This window comes from Enhydra lutris, unplaced genomic scaffold (assembly GCF_002288905.1).
Source record: "Enhydra lutris kenyoni isolate GAN:26980312 unplaced genomic scaffold, ASM228890v2 scaffoldscaffold6, whole genome shotgun sequence".
NCBI classification, from domain to species: domain Eukaryota; kingdom Metazoa; phylum Chordata; class Mammalia; order Carnivora; family Mustelidae; genus Enhydra; species Enhydra lutris.
In genome coordinates, this window is record NW_019154090.1 from 36,502,715 (window position 1) to 36,526,539 (window position 23,825).

At 40.0% G+C, this 23,825-nt stretch overlaps 1 pseudogene; it reads left to right on the forward strand.

The window, feature by feature from the left end:
• Positions 1-781: 781 nt before the first annotated feature.
• Positions 782-1,935, forward strand: LOC111141896 (annotated as a pseudogene).
• Positions 1,936-23,825: the final 21,890 nt, after the last annotated feature.

Consider the following 23,825-nt stretch of genomic DNA (forward strand, 5'->3'; position numbering starts at 1 on the left):
ATGCCTCTGAGTCTGTCCCCACATAGTAAGGAGATACCTGACTTTCACCATCAACTGAAGAAAATCCTATGTTTCTCTTGTCATTTTTTTTCAGAGATTCAGTGTGGCCTCATTCTGGACCACTGGCCTACTATGAATTCTAGGAAGTGTGCAGTTATCAGATAGTAATCTAAAATTCATAGTGCCCTATGAAAGGCATACACTTTATAATAACTCAAACCACATCTTGAGTTTCCTCTCCTCTAGAGTTTAGAGTGAAGGCAAAACATAATCAGGCAATATCACTGATAGAAACATCAGATGCTGATTCTGATCTCCAGCAATATAAGCCCAAGCACTTCAATCTTGCTGACAGCATTTCTCATATTCTTTACTTTATGGAACTTACATGGTTAGTTCAGGCTGACTTCCTTCCATTTCTTACTTGTGGTCCTGGACCTCTTCCACTTTGCTTTCACATTGCTAAGTTCAGGGTAAAAAGGCAGACTCCTCCCACTAGCATGATAGTGTTATCATATTGGTTAGGTCCCTGACAGATAATCTGATGACTTAATTTGGTATAAATTCTTTTAGTATGGTCACTCATATTTGACCCATGTTTCCATTTCTTATGGTCACTCTCTTTGTGAATGCAGGTTAGCTTCTCTAGGAGCTAGTTCTAGAGATGATATAAATAAAAATATACAGTTGAACACATCAAACAGTTCCTTGCTTCTTAAAATCTTTGGACTAAGGCGGGAGAGGCGGGGTCGGCGCAGCCAGCGGGCGACCAGAGCGAGCCAGGCTGACCTTGGCCAGCTGACCTCGGCCGGCGGGCTGGGCCTGCCCTGTGTCGCCATGGACCAGGACTACGAGCGGCGTCTCCTCCGGCAGATCGTCGTTCAGAATGAGAACACCATGCCCTGCGTCGCGGAGATGTGGCGAACCCTGACGCCGGCCAACTCTCCCGTGTCCTCTCCCAGCAAGCACGGGGACCGCTTCATCCCCTCCAGGGCCGGTGCCAACTGGAGCGTGAATTTCCACAGGATCAATGAGAACGAGAAGTCCCCCAGCCAAAACCGGAAAGCCAAGGATGCCACCTCAGACAACGGCAAAGACGGCCTGGCCTACTCTGCCTTGCTGAAGAACGAGCTGCTGGGAGCCGGCATCGAGAAGGTGCAGGACCCGCAGACGGAGGACCGCAGGCTACAGCCTTCCACGCCCGAGAAGAAGGGCCTGTTCACGTATTCCCTCAGCACCAAGCGCGCCAGCCCTGACGATGGCAATGATGTGTCTCCCTACTCCTTGTCCCCAGTCAGCAACAAGAGTCAGAAGCTGCTGCGGTCGCCACGGAAACCCACCCGCAAGATCTCCAAGATCCCCTTCAAGGTCCTGGATGCCCCAGAGCTGCAGGACGACTTCTACCTGAACCTGGTGGACTGGTCGTCCCTCAACGTGCTCAGCGTGGGGCTGGGCACCTGCGTGTACCTGTGGAGCGCCTGCATCAGCCAGGTGACCCGGCTCTGCGACCTCTCCGTGGAAGGGGACTCGGTGACGTCTGTGGGCTGGTCTGAACGGGGGAACCTGGTGGCCGTCGGCACGCACAAGGGCTTTGTGCAGATCTGGGACGCGGCTGCGGGGAAGAAACTGTCCATGCTGGAGGGCCACACGGCCCGCGTCGGGGCGCTGGCCTGGAACGCCGACCAGCTGTCGTCCGGGAGCCTGGACAGCATGATCCTGCAGAGGGACATCCGGACGCCGCCCCTGCAGGCCGAGCGGCGGCTGCATGGCCACCGGCAGGAGGTGTGTGGACTCAAGTGGTCCACGGACCACCAGCTCCTCGCCTCAGGGGGCAACGACAACAAGCTGCTGGTCTGGAACCACTCGAGCCTGAGCCCCGTGCAGCAGTACACGGAGCACCTTGCGACCGTGAAGGCCATCGCCTGGTCCTTCTGAATCTAGACTGTATGTTCTAAGGCAGTAAAAGTGGGGAAAGATACGAACTTACTGCAAAAATCTACTTGACAAACAACCAACTTGCTGAAAGCCAACTTGGCTGCCATTTGCATATAAACATTCAAGAAATATCTAGGGGGCGCCTGGGTGGCTCAGTGGGTTAAGCCTCTGCCTTCAGCTCAGGTCATGATCTCGGGGTCCTGGGATCGAGCCCCACATCGGGCTCTCTGCTCAGTAGGAAGCCTGCTTCCTCCTCTCTCTCTCTCTCTCTCTCTCTCTCTCTGCCTGCCTCTCTGCCTACTTGTGATCTCTGTCTGTCAAATAAATAAATAAAAATCTTGAAGAAAAAAAAAAAAAGAAATATCTAGGATTCTTAGCACTGCTGGGTAGCTCAGTTGGTTAAGTTAAGAGGCTAACTTCAGCTCAGGTCCTGGAGTCCCGAACTGGGCTCTTTGCTCAGCAGGGAGCCTGCTTCTCCCTCTGCCTGCCACTCCCCCTACTTGTACTCTTGCTTGCTCTCTATCATGTATGCTCTCTCTAGAGCAAATAAGTAAATAAAATCTTTAAAAAAAAATGTCTAGGATTCTTAAGGTGAGAAAACTGTTTTATCTAGTATCATATGTGAATTGCTATTTTTTAAAAAACAAATGACACCAATAACAATTATAAAAGAGTCTATTAAGTTTGACTGTAGGGAGGGAAGAAACTATTTTGATTAATTCTTCTCTGTGCAAAAATCTGATAATTTTTCATAATAAAATTGTTTAGGTTTCTACCACTATGGAACTCCATGGAAACCAAAATGCCAAGCCATACTGTTGTATTGGTCTTCATGAAGAATCTAGGGGTACCTTCCTTGTCTTCCCCTTACCAGCTCATGGTCAGAGGACAGGACTCACTCCCTGAATATCAGTTTCTCAACTTAAAAATGAGAATGAAGGTAGCTGTTTCATTTCTTTCTAAGTGGGATAAAGTTGGACTCAAAAATTGACCAATGAGGCAGGTACCAGTTGGAGAGCTGAAATATGTTATTTAATTTTTAGGGTGGCAAAACAAGTACTACTAGGAGGAAAGAGGGTTTTCCAGGGTTTACTGATGACTGAGTATATAAATAGAAAATTCAGTTGACTGGCTATTAATACAGACAACCCTGGGTAGCCCAAATCTAATAAACTCTGGGCAAATATTTAATCAATATGTTGTGGTTTGATTAAGGAAGACTGTAAATCCTCAGCCTAAGGTTCAATGCAATCATGCTTACTGCAGCTCTGAGAGCTTGTCCTGAGAGAATGATGATCAGTGTTGCCCAGACCTATCCATCTAACACTAAATCCACCTATTTGACCAGCCCTTCTAAAGCCTATCAGTCACAGGAAACTGTCTTCTAAGATTGTGCTATTTAATTTGCTACTAAAAAAACCTGCATTTTCTATCATGCTAAGTATCTCATCCTATTGGTTCCACAAAGCAATGTTTTTATTGGTATTTCAGGTGGAGAAAATCTGTTCACATAAATTTAGAAGACATGCTAATTACCTTTTAGTTTTAAGGAATTATTCAGGCTAATGCAGTCTATTGTCTTATTATACCCAATTACTAAGCCCCCTCTTGTAAAAGATTTATAAATCTCTTATGTGATGCCATGTGAATGGCAGGGACTTCCCTTTGAGGACTGACTTTCTTGGCTCAATGGTACCACTCTGCCTATGTGACCTGCTTTCATCAGTGGAATGTGAACAAAGTAACACATGCCCTGTCTAAAACTGTGAGTCATATATGACTCAACCGTCTCCATTTTTCTTCTGCAATGAGAAAGATATGTACCAAAGAAAGGCTGCTGCTTCTCCTTATGTTTTGGGATGAATATATGTGGAGCAGAGTCATAGTTAAGGGGCAGCTCCCACAGCCTAAATACAAAATAAACAGGAAATAAACCTTTACAAACCTTTGTTGCTGGATTTCAGAAGCTGTTAGTTATTGCAGCATAATGTGTAGTAAATACTGTCTTACACATTTAGCAAAATGCTAAACATAGTAAAAAAAAAATTCATCTCGGGCACTTCTAATAGCCAAAATCCTTCTCAAGCCAGATTTCTTTTTCTTTTTACTACAAACATACTTTGCCATTTTGTGGAACTTGCTCCTTTAAAAATTAATACTTACAACACGTAAGCTAAGACTTTATTTTTATATCTACCTTGTTGGTGTCATATATTATGCCGGGTCCTTACAAATGTATTCCAAGTTGTCAATATAATAGTATAATGAGATATTATGCTGGGGCTCTGAGGACGACACTGCGGGTTGAGGATTGACATTACACAGGCCACGAAGACACAGTATTGCAACCTGTGCCATGGCCCCCATCCATGCACATTTTTTTTAAATCACTTCTTAATCATCTTTCAAATTAAATGATTTTGAAAAGGCAGAAAGAACAGGTTTGAGAGATGTACAATTCAACAGAGAAGACACAGTTCCACAACCAAAGCCCGCACATCCTTCCGCAGAGTTCCACTTGAGGGATAAATTGATCGTTAATGGTTTTTCTCAGTGACAGCCTCCTGGAGGTATACTACCTCTTCTCCTCTTACCTGAGACACTGAGTCTTTTCCACTGTCCAGTGTAACTATGCAGATTTCAAGGACCTGATATAGATAACTACAGACAAAGATTTTAGTAGGATGGGATCTCCTTTTAACATCTGCATTTCTGTTACTTCAATTAACAAAAGTACTCTTTTTTTGTAGATAAATTGAAAAATGCATTAAAGCTTTAAAAATTAAAACATGCCATAATGCGTTTCTCTGAGTGTGGTTTATAGATCAATTAAAAATTGGCATACACTTAACAGTTACACTACAGGATTGGTCTACATGTTTAAATTAATAGATTCATTTATTAGGTCATTTATTCAGTAGCTTCTATGTACTAGACTGGGCCTTTGGATCCAGTGAATCCCACAGTCAAGATCTACCCTCACATCACTTACATCCTATATGGAAGACAGACAATGGATGGGTTAGAAAAGGGGCACTCAAAACTGTTAAATATTAGGGTGCAGCCTATGAAGGACGTCATCAAAGCTAAGAAGACAGAGTTGCCTACTTTGGATCAAGTGGCTATTTGGTGAAGTAATAATTAAGTTGAAACTTAAAGGATGAGAAGGAGTCAGCCAAGCAAAGAACTGGTGAAAGACCACCTTAGAGGGGAGAGTGAGGGAAAAGTGTGGGGCCAAGGAAGGAACAGCAAGATCAGAAAGAAGGCCACTGGGCTGAAGTGTAATGAGCAAGGATGAGAGTGATCAGAGGCAGTGAAGAGATGGAGGAGAAAGTGGAGTTTGTCTCAGGTAGAATCTTGAAGAATTAGGAGCTTGGTATTTTTCAGGGCAAAAGAAAGCCATCAGAGAGATTTTATGACTTATGATTTAGGAAGTTCATCTCAGATGTTGTATAGCAAAATGAACTGAGAGAGGGTAGGTATGGAAATTTCTGGTTTACCTATGCATATTGTCAATGTTGATCACACAGTTTCTGTATACCTCAGAAGCAATGAAAATAACTTATTCTGTAATGACTAATAGGAAAGACAGAAAAGGGGAGATTTCAGTTGGGAAATTATTAAAGGAATACAGTTAATCGGTGAGAATAACTTAGGCCAGACGGAGAGAGTTAAGCACATCTGAGGTATGTTGTGGAACTACAGTCCACAGAATTTGGTGATGGGTTGGATGCGGAGTATGGTACAAGAGCACTGAAGAGTGGTTAGCAGTTTTCTAGTTGTAGATGTTAAAGTTTTTTTTTTTTTTTTTTTTTTAGATGGAAAAAAACTGGGAAAAAAAAAAAAAAGGCATAGGGAAAAAAGAATCACAACTTCCATTCTGGACACTGAAGGTATTTGAAGAACAGATACACAGAGATATCAATTGTGGGGTCCAAAAAGTTTAAGCCCTGGCTCAAGAAATAAACCTGAAGAACTGATCATTTAGATAAGGGGTTAGCCCACCACTGCATGTGGGCCAGATCTAGCCACTATCTGTTTTGCAAGGCCCCACAAACTATGAAAGCTTTTTCATATTTCTTTATTTTTAAATACATATATATTATTTAAATTCAATTAAGTAACATATAATGTAGTATTAGTTTCAGAGATAGAGTTCAGTGATTCATCAGTCTTATATAACACCCAGTGCTCATCACATCAGGTACCCTCCTTAATATCCATCACCCAGTTACCCCATCTCCCCACCCACCTCCCCTCCAGCAACCCTCAGTTTGTTTCCTGTGATTAAGAGTCTCTAATGGCTTATCTCCCTCTCATTTCATCTTGTTTTATTTTTTTTCCTCTCTTCTGCTATGATCCTCTACTTTGTTTCTCAAAATTCACGTAAGAGTGAGATCATGTGATAATTGTCTTTCTCTGACTTACTTCGCTTAGCTGTTTTTTCATATTTAAATTGTTGGGAAAAAATCAACACAAGAAGACTATTTCATGACACATGAAAATTATAGGAAACTCAATTTGTAGTGTCCATAAATAAAGCTTTATTGGAACATAGCCACATTCATTCATTTTTGTATTATCTATGGCTGCTTTCATGCTATGACCGCAGAGTTAAGTAATTGTGACAGAGACCATATGGCCTGCAAAACCAAAAACATACACTATCTGCTTATTTACAGAAAATGTTTGCCTACCATTAATTTAGATATTAAACCTATGGGATTGGATGGTGGAAATCCTAGAAAGTTTTGCTTTGCCTTTGCATCCAGCTACCCAGATGTCCTGGAAGAATGTGGGAACCTGGAAGGAGGACCATCTATTCACTTGCCTGCTGTGAGTTCCACTTGTGGACTCTCTAAGGATGAAATAACATCAGAAGGGAATGATGAATTAGAAGAGCCAGACAGAGTTCCTGCATTGCAAGCTCCAAATTAACTGTACAGTGAACAGATTTGCAAAGTTAAAAAAAACACATGGGAAAAGGGCCTTCTGTTTATTTTTTCTCCTTATTAATTCACCACAACCACCATCAAGTGTCCCAGTTTTTGTCTGGGAAGAGAGGCTGGCAGGGCCAGTGATCAAAAAGCAGCTGGAAAACCCCAAGAAATTATGGAACCCTCATAAAAGAATCAAAGGACAATGTTTTTCAAACCACTTGAAAAACTGAAGAGTCCATTCTGGTCATGTTATTGTGTTTTTCGTGATGTGTTAACAACTGTAATGAAGGACATCAGCAGTTGTGGACTGGAGTGGAATGTTGGCAATGAAATTCCAGGCTCCTAAATGACAGGATTCACAGGATCTTTTAGGGAAGCCCATGATTAGCATGAAAATAGTGCCCATGATATATCTTAAGAATGAACCTAGATGAGTAATTGTTCAGAAGAACTTCAAACAAATGAATGTTTGTAATAAAGTATAAAACATATTGCTCATTAAATGTATTTATACTTATCTTCTACTTGATCTGCACAAGTTGTCAGTATTTATTATGTAGTTTCTGTATATCTCCGAAACAATGATAATATCTCTTTCTGGAAAGATTTAACTAATAGAAGAAAGAAAAGAGGATGTTTCAGTTGTTTACCTCAGGAGTGAAATTTGAGAGTGAATGTCGAAGAAACCGCTAAATCTTAAAAAACAAAACAGAAACCTTTTCAGTTCAATAAATCCAGCAAGCATTTGAGCATAGGTGGTATTTTATTAATGTTTTTGAAATACTGGTTGTGATGCGAGGAAGCTAGAAGATGCCACATCCATCCATTCTTTTTTTTTTTTTCCCCTAGAATTTTACTGCTTCTAATCGTGGTGAACCAGCCACATTCTACCAGTCATGCTTGCTTACAAAGACATATCAGCTTTTCTGTTTCCTGGTCACTTAAAACTTATCCATCTATTCGTTTATCTCTGATATTGTCAAAAACTACAGCGAGGAAAGACATTATCCAAGCCATTATATGTTGAACTACTATTTTTAAAAAATGACATTTATGTATAAATATTTCCAGGTGTAGAACTAAGTGCATGTATTAAACTTTCTGGAAACTCTCTTCTAGAAAATTTTATCCTAAAATAGACTCATAAAATTATTTTGTTATAATACACATCATAATGTAAAACCTTCCTATCTGTGCATATGTGCACACACACACACATGCCCACCATTCTGTACATTTCCTAAGGTGGTGACTAATCAGTAAACATTGGACAAAAGGAAGAGAGACACATGCATACATATATGGTAGCTATGATCTGGACCAATGTAACATTCCAGTGGTCATGACCATAGCTTATTCGATTTAGAGGGCACCAGTGTTGTTAGCAGAGCACCTTGCATATACCAAGTACCCAATAAATGTTGACCTAACGTGGAATAAAATCAGTATTGTCCTTTTCTTTTTCAATAATGAAGGTCATGGCATAGCTTTCAATGATACTAGGTGGTTTTCAGATGAAAATAATAGCATTTTATAGTTTACAAAGTGCTCTTATATCCAATTTTTCATTTAATCCTTATTGTAGCCCATGAACTAGATATTCTCACTCACAATTTAAAATAAGAAAATTAAGCACAGAGAAGTTATAAGACTTGCTCAAGGTCATCACAAAATAAGTTGCCATGTTGGGAAGCAAACCAAAACCTGATCTCTTAGCACCATATAATTTCTGTGTAGCCTTCACAAGCCAAAAGTCTGTCAATTACAAGTGGGGATGCTGATGGATAATTCGTATCATCACCATTTTAGATCAGCATTTACAGGATCTACAACCTATGAAACCACCTTCTCTTTTCTTTATAAACTTAAGAGCTGGGCATTTGTCTTGTGAACATTCACTGAAATAAAAAACATCTTCTGCACTGTGTCTTGTGATGTCAGGCTTCGATTCTTGGCCTTGCTGACTGCTTGCTAAGACTTTCATTCTATCAAACTCAAAGAACTTCCCAAGTCCCAAAACATCTTAAGTCACATCTTCACCCTTCCCATCTTGTGTAGAGGTTGTCTGAAATTCCAACTTATTCCACTGAAAGTTTTAATAAACGATTGTTTGCATTGATAATCTTATGCTGCCAGTCACTTATCCTCTTTTCTTCTTCTTTTTTTTTTTTTTTTCCCATGAGCTCCTTTAGAAAAAACCTCCTTTGATTAGTAAGAGAGGATTATTTTTCCATTTTGGTTTTGGTGTTTCACTGGATTTTGTTATGTCTTTTTTGATGTCAAGTTTTAGTATCAGTCCTGTAAAAGTTTAGACTAAAAAGGCATGCACATACAAAAATATAACCCCATACTTCCAAAGCTACAATTAACAAAACAACTTTTGGAAAGGAAGAAGGTAGAAAAGGTCTTGGTAAACTTGGTAAAATGTATGTTTTGAGGGGTTTGAAGACCTAGATTTGAGGCCTCTGCTGTGGCACTTTCTATCACTTTCTTTTGACCCAAGCCACATCACCCAACGTAGCTCCATCTGTTTTTTTATCCTAAGCTATGGGCATGATGAGGACCACTTGAGCAGTTTTTAGGGTCTTGAGAAGCCAGATAGAAGCACAATTTAAACTCTGGGCACTTTATAATTGCCACGTAGCATTATGCATGCAAACATAAAAATGGATCATTAAATGTCATCAAAGAGAAAAGCAAATGTCCGGGGTTCATCTCTGCTCCACTGTTGCTAGGGAAAGGGGCTCTTTGTCCCTTTAAGAGCTCTCAGACGCATTTCCAATTACATCTTAAAAGCCTTCCTGGTTGTGTAGTTTAGGTGCATCCGGTAGCCCAGCCGTGTTCCGATCTTCCTGGCAGATGTCATAATTTACTGTCACCTCCTGCAGGAATGCAGTGCAAGGGGCCCCCATGCTGGCTCTGTGATCCATTGCCTGACAAGTCCTGGGTGTCAACCTTAGGCAGGCCCAGCGGAGGTGGAACACCATTTACCTGATAGTGCCTGTGATAAAGTGGGCAATTAGATGCACTTGGAAAATCCTGGCTGGAACCTGGCTGGCATTTAAGAAACATTACAGCCAAGTCAGGCTTCATAAAAGTTAATGGGGAAAAATTAAGTCTTTCAAGAACTACCTTGGTCTCTAAGGAAGTCAGGAACACAGGATTCTATAGCTTTATCACTTTGTGTGTCTCCCCCACCTTCCCACTCTATTTCCCCCAGACAGGGTAATATATTCTCATTGGAGATGGGAGAACAGGGTAGAGAAATGAGAGTTAAGGTTTCAAGTTTTTGATCTCAGAGCCATGGTGTTTCTTTACTCTTCAGTCCCTTATTTTCCTCTCCCTGCCACAGTCACAGTGCTAGGTTTTAATCTGGCACATTTGCTTACATTTTGTCTCTCACTGGAGTTTCTTGAGTTTGGTGCCAGCTTGAGAGCGTGATTTGTTTGACATGTATTCAACGGCCCCCTCTTCATTTCCTCCTAACTGGATAGCTTGAGTTTGTCAGTGATTAATGAGTCTGGAAGGTGAGCGACAGTTATCTTAAAGGGCTCTCAAAAGTCTGTTTCAAGAGGCTAGCCAAAATCTCCCACTGCATTAACTCCAGTTAGATTTCCTGTTGATAAGAGCCCATGGAAAATAACTGCTCGCCCCCCAAGCTACCATGAGCAAAACTCTGTTTATCAGCCAACATTGTGCATGTTCTCTCCGTTGGCCTGTGCATTTGCCATTTCCCTTGAGGCTGATAAAGGTTTTACCTATGAGAAGTAGGAAGTACATCATGAAGCTGGTCCAACACTGGGCCTCATTTGGAGTGGAGGCTTTCTGAAGTTGAAAAGTCAGGAATGATCTGGAAAATGTGCTTACAGACAGTGGAACAGGAAAGCAATTCCCTCCCCAAGGCTAGTTCCTCCTCTTCTGTTAGGTGGAAAAGGTGGGAGGAAGGGACAGGGTGTTCTCTGTGTGACTGGAATTCCCCTCTAGAGTCATAGGGGATGAGCAAGCCTTTGGTTTTCATTTTTTATAATTTCTTTTGCACCTACAATAATATGCTTGCAGAGAGAAGACACAGGTGTCCACGTGAAGTTTTTTTCCTTTCCAAGTAATGATGAGCTCTACACCAAGCTGAAAACAACTAAGGGTTGCTGGTGGCTGGATGGTGGCTGGATGGTGGGCTCTGTTTGGGTCTGGCCTGATTGTAAGGAGACCAGAAAGACATTCAGCATGTACCCTGGTCCCAGCTGCTTCACTGGGGTGGGAAAACAATGATTGGGTCTGCTCACCACCAAAGTTTTGAGAGGACATTTGAGATTCTGTAGTCACAATCTCTTTGATGAATAAATAAGCTTGTTTTAGGTTGTTGGAAGTTCAGGAGTGGGAATCTAAAGAGAAAAGCAAATGCTTCTAGACCCCAAAAGAATTCTAGAGACTGAAATGATAGAGTGCCCTTCACCGATAGGTACACTGGTCCCTCATGTCATTCAACGGTACTGCCAGAATAGATCCAAGTTACATTTTCCTTATGAAACCACTTCATACTGGGCTTGAAGCCTACTCAACATCTTTGGAAAGTACCCTTGAATGAGGGGTCTAACAAGGCAGTGTTAAAGGAAGTGAAGTGTGTGTGTGTGTGTGTGTGTGTGTGTGTGTGTGTATAAAATGCTCCCCAGGAGACTTGGATTTTTAAAAACTCTGTTTCTGCATGGATATTTAGTTGTAGAAACAGGGTTTTCAAAAATCTAGGACCCCCACGGAGCATTCCCACCTTCAAGGACTGGCACTGTAGAGAACCAGAGACTTTCAGGGTCTGAGCCACAAGACCTCCAAGGTTGCTGTGGTAAACTGTAATCGAGACCCAATTCTTTACCTCTTCCTCTAATACTGCTTGAAGCCCCTCCTGTCAAGAGGTGGGGTCAATATCCTATCCCTTGATATTCTGTCCCTGTTACTTTCCTGGTCCAGCTGTGGAGGTTATGCTGTGCCAGTTCTGTCTAAACCCTAAGTGCCTCGTGTGTTTCCTTTTGCTCCCTCAGCACTCTTCTATCACAGCCATGACAACATCCCTTGACTAACTTGCTGGAAGTTTAGACAGGAGGGACAGAGCCATGTTAACACAATTGTCCTGACTGAGAGCACCTTAAATCAGCCAACAGCTAACTGACCTCTGGAAATGTGGATGAACCCACCTGAGCCCAGCCTCAGTAAATCTGTTTTGAGCCAGAGTTTGGGGTGGTTTGTTATACAACATGACTGCAGCAATAAATAGCTGATTCAGCTGCCCTCTATTTAATGTTTTATTTCCATGTCTCTGTTCCTTGGTCACCCATTCAGATCTTTGCTAGGGAGCCAATCTGATGTCTTCTTTTACCTTACCGGATTTTTTATTCCTCCCTTTTGCTTTACCTTTATTCTCTCTTGCCTCACACCTACCTTATCTTATCAGAACTGTTTGTTTTACTACAGTATTTTTTTTTAAAGATTTTATTTATTTGACAGAGATCACAAGTAGGCAGAGAGGCAGGCAGAGAGAGAGAGGAAGGGAAGCAGGCTCCCCGCTGAGTGGAGAGCCCGATGTGGGGCTTGATCCCAGGACCCTAAGATCATGACCTGAGCCGAAGGCAGAGGCTTTAATCCACTGAGCCACCCAGGTGCCCCTCTACAGTATTTTTTAAAAGGATTTATTTTTAGGGAGAGAGAGAAAGTGTGAGTGAGCATGCATATGAGCAGTGGGCAGGGGAGAGGGAGAAAAATCACAAGAAGACTCTCTGCCCCCACACAGGGCTCAATTCCATGACCCCAAGGTCATCATCTGACCTTGAAGAGTCAGACACTCAAACAAAGGAGCCACCATGTGCCCCCTACAATATTTTTAATCAGCAGCAGGGAACCCTAGCATTAGTAGGAAAATTTTCTCAGTTCTTCACAAGTACCTTCCCTATTTCGGGTTCTTTCTATCATTTAATAAAAGGAAAATAAACAAACAAATAAATCTATGACATATCAGGTGATACTTAGTGCTTTGGAGAAAAATTAAGCAGTATAAGCATATTACTGAGTGCTGAGGGGAAGAGGACTGGCTGGGGGAAGAACGATACTATTTTAGAAGACTCATTAGACAAGGCTTCTCTGAGAAGCAGACACTTGAACAAATTCTGGGTGAATTTAATTTCTCTGGATCATGTTAGAGCGGGATAAGGGACACAAAGACATCACTTCCCCAGTTACCCACTTCGAGGACTGATAAGGAGACTTAGGAAAAGTCACCATGGCTTACCCAATAAAGTACTATTCATTCCCAGTCACTGTGGGAAGGAGACAGCATTTCAGGGCCTGAAGCCCTTCACATGCTCAATCCTTCTGATACCAGACCTATAATAAACACCTGTTGGGCTTGGAGTCAAGAACTAGATTCTCACATCTGCTCTGCCATAAGGAAATCATGGGACTTTGGCAAAGTCATTTGTTTTCTCTGGGCAGGATTTTTTTCTCATTTGTCAAGTGTGGGGTTGAATTTGATGCACTCTAAGGAAACCAGCAGGTCTAACATCCCTTAGTTTTATGAGATTGTACAGCTGGTGCTGCACTACCCTTTGCAGGGAAAAGAAAAGAAGAAATAATGATAACAATAATACCCTTCAAATAGTCACTTGTTTTTTTTTGTTGTTGTTGTTGTTGTTTGTTTGTTTTAAGATTTTATTTAATTATTTGACAGAAATCACAAGCAGGAAGAGAGGCAGGCGGGGGAGGCGGGAGGCAGGCTCCCTGCTGAGCAGAGAACCCGATGCGGGGCTTGATCCCAGGACCCTGGGATCATGACCTGAGCTGAAAGCAGAGGCTTAACCTGCTGAGCCACCAAGGCGCCCCTCACATAGTCACTTATAATCTTATTGAATTTCTTAAGATGAAAGAGTAATGCAAGGTGGTAGAAAAGAGTGCATGCTATAGGACCCTGAACAATGCCTTTGCTCTCCCCTGCCAAGTCCTCCTACCCTCTGCCGAAATCCAAAAGTTGCCAGTCTGCTTTTTTTCATGAATGATCCTAAATCTAAAGGGCTTTGATCTTTGGGATATCTACCAAGTCCCACTCCATGGTATAGGATTTGGACATCCAGGTTGCTACACTGTCCCCGGTTTGGGCTCTAGAGTGTCCCTGGATGATCAGGACACTGCTAGTGGTAATCTGCAACAGGAGAGCACCCACAGTGATCTTCCATTCATTCTCTGCCCAACCAGGGTCTCACTGTAATGTGCCTGTGGTCAAGAAAAATCACGGCAAGCCTCGCCTTGTGCATGTGCCACAAAATGGTACTGTGGTGGTTGTAGAGCGGGGCAGCCGCCATCTGTCAACAATCCTGGACGGGCAGAGCTCTTAACATGGATGATGACCATGTACATGACAAGAACAGCACAAGATTAGCAAAGGCTCACATGATGTGTGAGCAGAGGAGAGGGCTGGCTGGCAAGGAGGAGTGAGGCCAGGAAGGGGAAGAATGCCTAAGCCAGAAAGAGGCCGGCTTCTAGAGGAAGTGAGGGTAGCCAAAACCCGCCTGCTTGGGCCTGGCTCAGCACACTCCCTCAATTCTTGACGTCATTGCTGTCAAGGTTAGAGCATGCTGAAGGGCTGGAACTGCACCGAAAAACCAGGGAGGGAGAGGAAGCGTGACTGCAGCAGCAAGGGAGGGGCCCTTGGTCTTCCTGCATGGTTATTTTCACATGGTGAGGACAAGGGAATGAGGAAACATCACTTTGCAAAGAAAAATTGTTATAAGAAACAAAACATAACCATTAACATGTACACACAGATACAGACCACACACACAAACACACAGAGAAGAGAGTACTGACTGTAAGGAATAAATGATTCTGTGCTCATCCGGCTGCCGAAGAGGGCTGGTTCCTTGAACTCTTGACTGCTCACTGCCTTTCCATTTTTCCTTTTTTGATTATCCTGAAAATTTCTGTAAGCTGCTTATCACTTTTTGTAATTTCATATCATTCAGTGGTTGGAAATGGGAGTCCTGGAGTTGCACATCATGAGACCAAACCCAGGTCCCACCACTTCCTAATTTTGGTCTGGGTACTTTATCTCCTTATTCCTTAATTTTACCATCTATCAAATGGAAATAATAACAACTTAGAGCTCATAAAATTGTTATGAAGATTATATAAAATAATGCATGTAGGGTGCCATATAGAAAATCAATGTCTTTTTTTTTTTAAGATTTTATTTGTTTATTTGACAGAGAGAGATCACAAGTAGACAGAGAGGCAGGCAGAGAGAGAGAGAGAGAGAGAGAGGGAAGCAGGCTCCCTGCTGAGCAGAGAGCCCGATGCGGGACTCGATCCCAGGACCCTGAGATCATGACCTGAGCCGAAGGCAGCGGCTTAACCCACTGAGCCACCCAGGCGCCCCGAAAATCAATGTCTTAATTATTTAAGTTTTTTCAACTGAAATAAAATTGAGAGATTTCTAGAGATGTAATAACATGCAAGAAAAACTGGGCAGAAGTTTGGAGATCTTTAAAAAGGCATATGCAAAGCCATTCCTTATTTATAAAAATAACTAAGGAGGAAGACTTAAATGTGTAAAAAATTCAAATAAGACAAATATTCAAAAAATAATAAATACAATGAAACAGATATTGATTCAATAGATAATGGTGGATCCTTTTTCAGAATGGTTAACAAGAAAACACAATTTACTGAAAACACGTTTTAAGGGAGAAAAGAGAATCTCCACATTCTTTGATTTAGCACTTTAGATAGCAGTCATTTAGTTCAATCTGTTATTATTGGAATCTTTTTTATAATCTTTCTGAAAGCTTAATCAGTCAGTGGGTGATTATTTCATGTGATTCACAGTTCATTCACTCATGAAGCACTGATCTATTCCATTGCTAAAGAACTAGAAAGGGAAAGATGGGCAAAAAACTACCTGGAGAAATATTTATGGCAAGAGGACAAAAGATTAATAATGGTAACTTATGAAGAACATAACTGTAGCACTTCCGTTTCTAACATGAGGTTAAGGTTATACTCAGATCAGTCTTTTTAATAAATACTATAAAATTATGGATAAAATCTTTAAAGATAATTTTTTATAAAGTGTGAAAGAACTGATAAAATAAAGGAAACATTTATCAGGCCAAAGTTGTAGGAAAGATGTAACTCAAAAGAAAAGCAAAGTTTGATTTTATGCTGAAGGCAATTGCCAAAACTGACAAATGGTGAACTTCCATTTCGAGAACTACAGGCTCAAAGGAAAGGAGGGGAAAGAAATCAAAGGTTGTGGAGTCATCAGCTTCAGTTAGGAATCTGAGGAACGCAGTAGCATAAAACAGTAAAGCAAAAATAAGGTGGTTCTTGCAATTCCCGGGTACCCCCTTATGAAAAAAAAATACACCATATGAAGTTACGCTAAGTTAAGTAGTACTAGCTTTGGTAATATCAATAAGGCAGATGGGAGAAGTAATACAAATCCTTACTGGAGAAAGATGTCATCATCATAGGCCTTAAGATGCTTCTACAAAAATATTTTTCAAATAAAATGAGAACCACAAAGTCAAAGATTTCTGAGCATCCAAGGAAACCAGGAATCAGAAGCAAGAAGTAGCAGAAATTAAAAAAGAAAAAAATAGGAAAAGAAAAAAAATGACACAAATGTTACTGGAATTACAAGAAACAGATTACAAAAAAATTACATTTCCTTGGTTAAAGAAGTAAAAGTTTGAAAATATCTGCAAGGGATAGAAAATTTTAAGAAGTGATGTAGCATAATTTTAAAATTAACATTTCTAGAATTTAAAAATATAATAGACAATTAGTTAAAAGTATGGATTTAAAAACAGATTAGATGTAATCTAGGAGAGAATTAGAACCAGAAGAAACTTTGGAAGAAATTCTCCAGGATGGAGCATGAAGAGACAGCAGATGAAATACAGAAGGGAAGTCAAGAGGCAAGACAGACACTGAGAAGGTCTACCACTGGAGTTCTTCAAGTTGAAAATGAATGGGAATATGAGAAAGCAATAATATTTGAATAGATGATAAAACTAGGAATTTTCCCAAGCTGGTGATAGTTGAAATTTAGAGATCAGAGAAGCCTAGCAATTCTACAGCAAGGTAAATAAAAAGACATTTACATTTCATCATACCAAGATGGAAATAAAAATCTTAAAAATAGACAACAGAAAATATTACCTTTAAAGAAAGGACTGAGAGTTGAATTCACAGTGACAGTAAAAGCCAATAGCAATGGAATGATGTCTTTAATGTGCAAGAAGGTAACTGTTAACCTAAAAATCTATATAGGGTAAAAATACCTTCCATATGAGGAAGAAATTAAGATAACTCAGACAAGCAAAAACTCAGACCATTTGCCACTAGCAAACCCACAGTAAAGGAACTACTAATGAATGTTCTTGAGCAAAAGCTTAGCTGAACCCAGAGACATCTAAAGTACCTGAGGCAATGAGGGTCAGAGAACATACTAAATATGTGGATAAATCTAACAAAATATATAAGCAACAATAATAAGACAGTAATAAGGTATTAAATATTAAATAGAATTAAAATACAAAATAGCATTGACAGATTAACTTGGAATGAGGTAAAAGGAAGATAAAATATCTTAAAGGCCTTGTATTTTTTAGGCCATAACAGAAGTATTGACTAATTTTACACTTTTATGACTATTCATATTTTAATTTCTAGGGTATCATTTCCAAATTAGTTTAAGGAAAAATAAAATAAAAAATAAGCCAAAAGATTACAAGCAGGGAAAGAAATGAAACAAAACAAGTAGGGAAAAAAAGAAAATTAAGATGGGATATTCTAAACACAAGTATGTCAGTAATTATTTAAGTGTAAACAGCTAATTAAACAATCAAAAGAACATTAACTTGGGTTAAAGGGAATCCCAATGAAACCTGGTGCATAGCATAATTCCCAGAGGAGAAGCATCTGCACCAGAGATCACACCTAAAGTTGTACAGTGTGCATCCTATGTGGTCCTAGACCCAACAGTAGAAGAAATGAAAGTAAAAGGATGAAAAACTATATATTATGTAAGTAAGAAGCAAAAGATAGCTGATGTAGCTATTTCAATATTAAATAATAGATTTAAGGCAAAAATTATAATTAGATTACACTTCATAACAAGCTCAGCTTATAGGAAGATGTAAATATTTTGCATATCCATGTACTTGATGATAAAGATTCAAAATACATAAATCAGAAACTGCTGGTATTATAAGAAGACATAGACAATAAGAGAATGCAAAGAAGATTCAGTAAAAATGACAGTCATGTAGACTTGACCATACCTCTCTTGCAGGAACTCGAAGAACAAGTCACCCCAAAATAACATACTCAGGATTTTATCATCTCTCTCTCAAAAATTGACAGAACTACAGGCAGAAAAAAAGTCAATAAAGAATAGAGGCTGAAAATTAACGAACAAGGCATTCATTACAAGGAGTAAATAAACTTTTACAAAGTAGTAGAAAGCAGTAAAAATGAAAACAGGAAGGAGGAAATCAACACTGCTAAAATTTTGTTCCTTTAAAAGACAAAATGTAAGAACATCTGGCAAATTAGAAGAGAACAAAGGAAAGAAGTTGCCGTCACCGACATCGTGAAAGAGTAACAAGGCTCTGCACACATGATATAAACACACTATTAAGAAATCATGAACACTTTTTAAAAAGGAAATTATGAACACTCTTGTCAATGAAATGGAAATTTTTATTTCAACTTTTTTTAGAGAGAGAGAGAATGAGCACACGTACATGCAAGAGCAGTGGTGGGGGTGGGGAGTGGGCGTTCAGAGGCTGGAGGGACAGAGAGAGAATCTTAAGCAGTCTCCATGCCCAACATGGAGCCCAACTGGGGACTCGATCTCACAACCCTGAGATCATGACCTGAGCCAAAATCAAGAGTCAAATGCTTATCCAACTGTGCCACCCAGGTGCCCCTGAAATGGAAATTTTAAATAAAAATTCAAAAATATCTCAAGAAAAGATATAATGGAGAAATTAAAATCTCTCAAGAACAAATACAAAACCTTACTCATTTCACAACTTGTATATACTCTTAATGGAAACCGAGAGTAGTTTAAATTTTAGAAGCAATTGTTAAAAGTCTTAAAATTTTTCATATGCTTTTATCTTGTAGTCTCAATTCTTGAAAATTTCCCTAAGAAACTGTGCCTAAATGCACAACCTTGTGGCACATAGTCCAGAGTTATTTATCCAAAAAAAAATAATAATAAGGAAAGAAAGAAAGAAAGTTGAACCAAATCTAACATGAAACTACTGTTGAACATCTAAGGAGAGAGTCAAATGAGCCAAAAATGACATTTTTTCCACAGTTTTCCCCTTTGTATTTTATTTGAGCATACACTACAAATGTCCCCCAACAGAGGCATTAGTTCAATAAATTATGGTACCATAGTATGAAATGCAGCAAAGTTTTTGGAAATGATTGTGCTGAGGTAAATGTATTGAAATGAAAAGTGTTTTACAATACTTTGTTATATATATATATATATTTTAAAACAAAGGAGGGGGAGGGCATATAAAACACTATATACAGTATGCCACCATTTAGAAAAACAGATGTTCTGTGATGATATGGAGACACATTTCTATAAATAGAGAGTGAGATCTAAGCAGATGAGTAACAACAATAACGAAAGAATATTTCTGGGTCATAGGTAACTTTTACTTTTCTCGTTGGCTACAGCAAATCACAAGGCCAGCCTGGATTCAAAGGATAGGACAACAGATCCCGTCTTCCGACAGGAGGAAAAGGTATAGATCAAAAAGGTAGTAGAGAATTGAAGCCTCTTTTCCAATACTCAGGAATAAACTTGAGCCTGCTGTAGCATTACTCTTGGAAGCTATTTAAGAGAGTTCATTCATTCATTCATTCATTCATTTACTTATTTATTTGACACAGAGAGAGAGCTAGTGAGAGAGAGCACAAGCAGGGGGAGCAGCAGGCAGAGGCAGATGGAGAAGCAGGCTCCCGGCTGAGCAGTGAACCCAATGTGGAACTCCATCCCAGGACCCTGGGATCATGTCCTTAGCCCTGAGCTGAAGGCAAATGCTTAACCAACTGAGCCACCCAGGAGCCCTATTTAAGGTAGTTTAAACACTAATAAAAAGAATTGTTCCGGCCATGAATCTATTTTACCACAGAGAGGCTTCTTTAGCCCTGAGATCTGGCTCCTGATGAGATTTAGAGAAGATCAACATGTTGATAGCTAATTTTTTTAATTATTAAAATGGTATGAGTCTCTTAATAAGAAAATTTTTAATAAAGTTAGTCATAGTCACTGATCTGTCATTGCTCAGTTAGTGCCTATCAACTCTTAAGTTCACAATGATCACACTTAAAGTGTTTCTTCAAATTATTATAATTACTATAACATTCCGTAACGGCTTTTAAGTTCCTGATGTATATTCCTTTATCAACTGATTTTTAAAAGGAAATTCATGAAATGAATTGTTTATAATGTGACATTAAATCCAGCTACATGAAAAGTTCCTGGCATGTGGCTTAAAGTCATTGCTTAAATTTTTTGTTAAGATTTATAATTTTATTTATTTATTTTCATTAACATATAATGTATTATTTGTTTCAGGGGTACAGGTCTGTGATTCATCAGTCTTACACAATTCACAGCACTCACCTAGGACATACCCTCTTCAATGTCCATCTCCCAGCCACCCTATTCCTCCCAACCCCTGCCCTCCAGCAACCCTCAGATGCTAAATAAAATTTTTAAATGAAGCTCTGACATTCACTAAAATTTTCTGTCTAAAGACAAGACATACAAGAAAGAAGAAGAGATTTGAGTCTCTGAATCTACAGTGTCAGAATTATATATACAGTTTTGAAATTAAATGTATGGTATTTATTGTTATATAGAACTGAAATATTTTGCAGAAGAGAGAAATATTCTTTTACCTGTTTCATATTTATCAATTGCCATGTTTTTTTATGTCCTTATATCATCTTGTTGGGGTCAACTTCAAGGCCCCAAGTTTTATATGCATTGTGTCTTATACACAATTACTATCCAGAGAAAAGAACTGAGGTTGTATCTAGAATTGTCTGGGTAGTTAGAGAGAGGAAAAAAATCAGTATTAGTTATAGGCTCTACTTTAGAACAAAAAATCAAGAATCTGGGGACTGGCATGATCTCAGGGTCCTGGGATCGAGTCCCACATCAGGCTCTCTGCTAGGCCGGGAGCCTGCTTCCTCCTCCTCTCTCTCTACTTGTGATCTCTCTCTCTGTCAAATAAATAAAATCTTAAAAAAAAAAAATCTGGGGACTGGGGCTCAGCCAGTCATATTTTTTAAAAGCCCTTTCAACAATGACTCTCAATATGCAGTCCCAGTTTGAGATCTACTAGTTTAGGCGACTCTGAAAACCTGAAGGTTCTAGACAGTTGACTGACCTCAGCACTGATGAATTGGGGTCTTGGATACCCTTAGATAGCACTCAATGATCTTAGAGAGCTTTGTAAGTTCCTTTGATTGAATGAGAGGGAATTACAAGACCAGTAAGGGAAAAGGGACTAACTAGGATAAGCTTGATGAGGCTCAATGTCCCAGTAAATCAGGTCAGGGTTCAGAGAGACCCAACTTTATATGGAAACAGGATTAATAAGAGCAAAACCAAGAATTATCTGTTGTAATGCTTAAAATGGAGTTTCCTATTTCAGCAGGCAGAATTATTGCCACTCTGGGGACTCATGAACACAAGTCCATCTGTGCTCAATGCAACTCCGTTCCAAGTTCCACTGGATTTGGGACTCATACTACTGGTATATCTTATTTATCAATTCTACAGTAACAATTGCTTTTTTAACCCATAATACTTTGGAAATTGCGGTGCATTTTATATCTATGAATGCACTTAATGTAGCATTCTTTTTCATTATGACTAAATTGATGGCCTGTCTTAAAATTTGTGACATCCTAAATTCAGGGACATATGATGTTGCCTGGGTTCTCCAGACTAGCTCAGGAACTCGACCATGGATGAAATCTGGCATCAAAGTTAGCCGTGATGACTTAGGTCAATGGAAGAAAAAGACGACCAGAACTGAAATTATGAATTAACATAATCAAGATGTTGAAGTAGACTGCTTCTGGTTCTCAAAAGCTTGTGGCTCTACTATGGGAAACAAGCTAAGAATAGCAAAGTATCAGGAGAAAGTTGTCCAGCAAATACAAGTGTTTGGTTCCTGAGTCCACTTCCAACTGCTCACACCCTCTGTTGGTGGTCGGCAGTCAATATATCACTGCCTCAACACGGAGATTTGCTTATAGCTTTCAAAATCTGGAATTGGAAGGTGGAAAGTGATAGAGTTCCACGCCAACTTCTATGGAACACACTATATGCCTTAAAAATTTAGAGGATCGAGATTGCAAAGGACTAGAGAAGGACCACTGAATTGGAGTTGGGTCTTAAAGAATTTCAATAGGTTGGGTGCCTGGGTGGCTCAGTGGGTTGAGGCCTCTGCCTTCGGCTCAGGTCATGATCCCAGAGTCCTGGTATCGAGCCCCGTGTGGGGCTCTCTGCTTAGCGGGGAGCCTGCTTCCCTTTGTCTCTGCCCGCCTCTCTGCCTGCTTGTGATCTCTGCCTGTCAAATAAATAAATGAAATATTTAAAAAAAAAAGAATTTCAATAGGCAAAGACAGGGCTTTTCAAGAGCTAGTAAATATGAAACTCTTGAAGGGGAAAAAGAGCAAGGTGCAATCCTGACACAGTGCTTTGTCTAGAACATTTCCTGATTTAGCCCAGGAAGTCCTTATTTGGTTAATCTAGTGTTAATTGGCCAAAGCAAGAATCTACTTTCAAATGGCTGAAAATGCGACCATATGCTTCTCTCTGCTTTTCCCTCCTGACACAGAATGGGAGCCTAGGCTTCTCTGATAATGGTTGATCAGACCCAGAGATTCATGCCAATGTATCTTAAACATAGAGGCCCATTTCTCATGTTGCAAATCATGCGCCAGAAAAGAACTCCCACTGGCTTGCAGAGCAGTTCTGGCACAAACAGACCCCTGAGGGCACAGAGCAGGATGAGCAGAAGGAGAGCTGTGCACATCTCCTTGTGCTTGACAGGGTGGAGAGGAGGCGCTGGTGCTATTCCCCTCAGGGGAAGAATCCCACACACTGAGTATAATTTCCAGGCATGTCGAGTAATGGGGCAAAATTAAATTGGACTCTCCTTCTATCTTAAATCTAATTAATCTTCCTCTGCCATGCACTCACTCCACTAAAATATGGCATTAAAATTCCAACACTTTAGTTTGCACTTTGCAGCATCTCTCTGGAAGCAGCAGTAATCAGATCTTCTAGCTCATGAAATCCTAATATGGGCTAACTTACAAAAGAGGAAAGATTGGTCTTCAACAAATGTATATGGAGAATTTTAGATGCCAAGAAGTAGTATCCCAGGAATATAATAATTACTCAACATCATCATCATCATCATTAAAGTTGTTGTACTGAGACGAAGAAATCATCCACTACGTTGTCGGTCGAATTACATTCTCCATGTACACACTTAAATATTTCTTAGGAATGATTTGTAGAAACAATATTGCTCAAAGCAGTCTATAACTGTCAACAATCCATATTTAATTCTGAATTTATTCTGGCTTCTGATTTTTACGTAATTTTTTTTTTTTTTTTAATCTGCTGTTGTCTTGGGGGAAAAGAGTTTGCTTCAAAATCAAGGTCAATCTTATGGAAACCAACCTTGACTCCAGCATATCTTATAGCTTCAGGACAGAAGTACACAAGATTGAGTTAGTTGAACAACGGTATGTTTTAATACTTCTTTAGAACTAAGTTCCTATTAGAATCTTGTCCTACCTCTGGAGTAAGGAAATCCCGGATAAAACTTCTCTTGTATTTACTTGTTT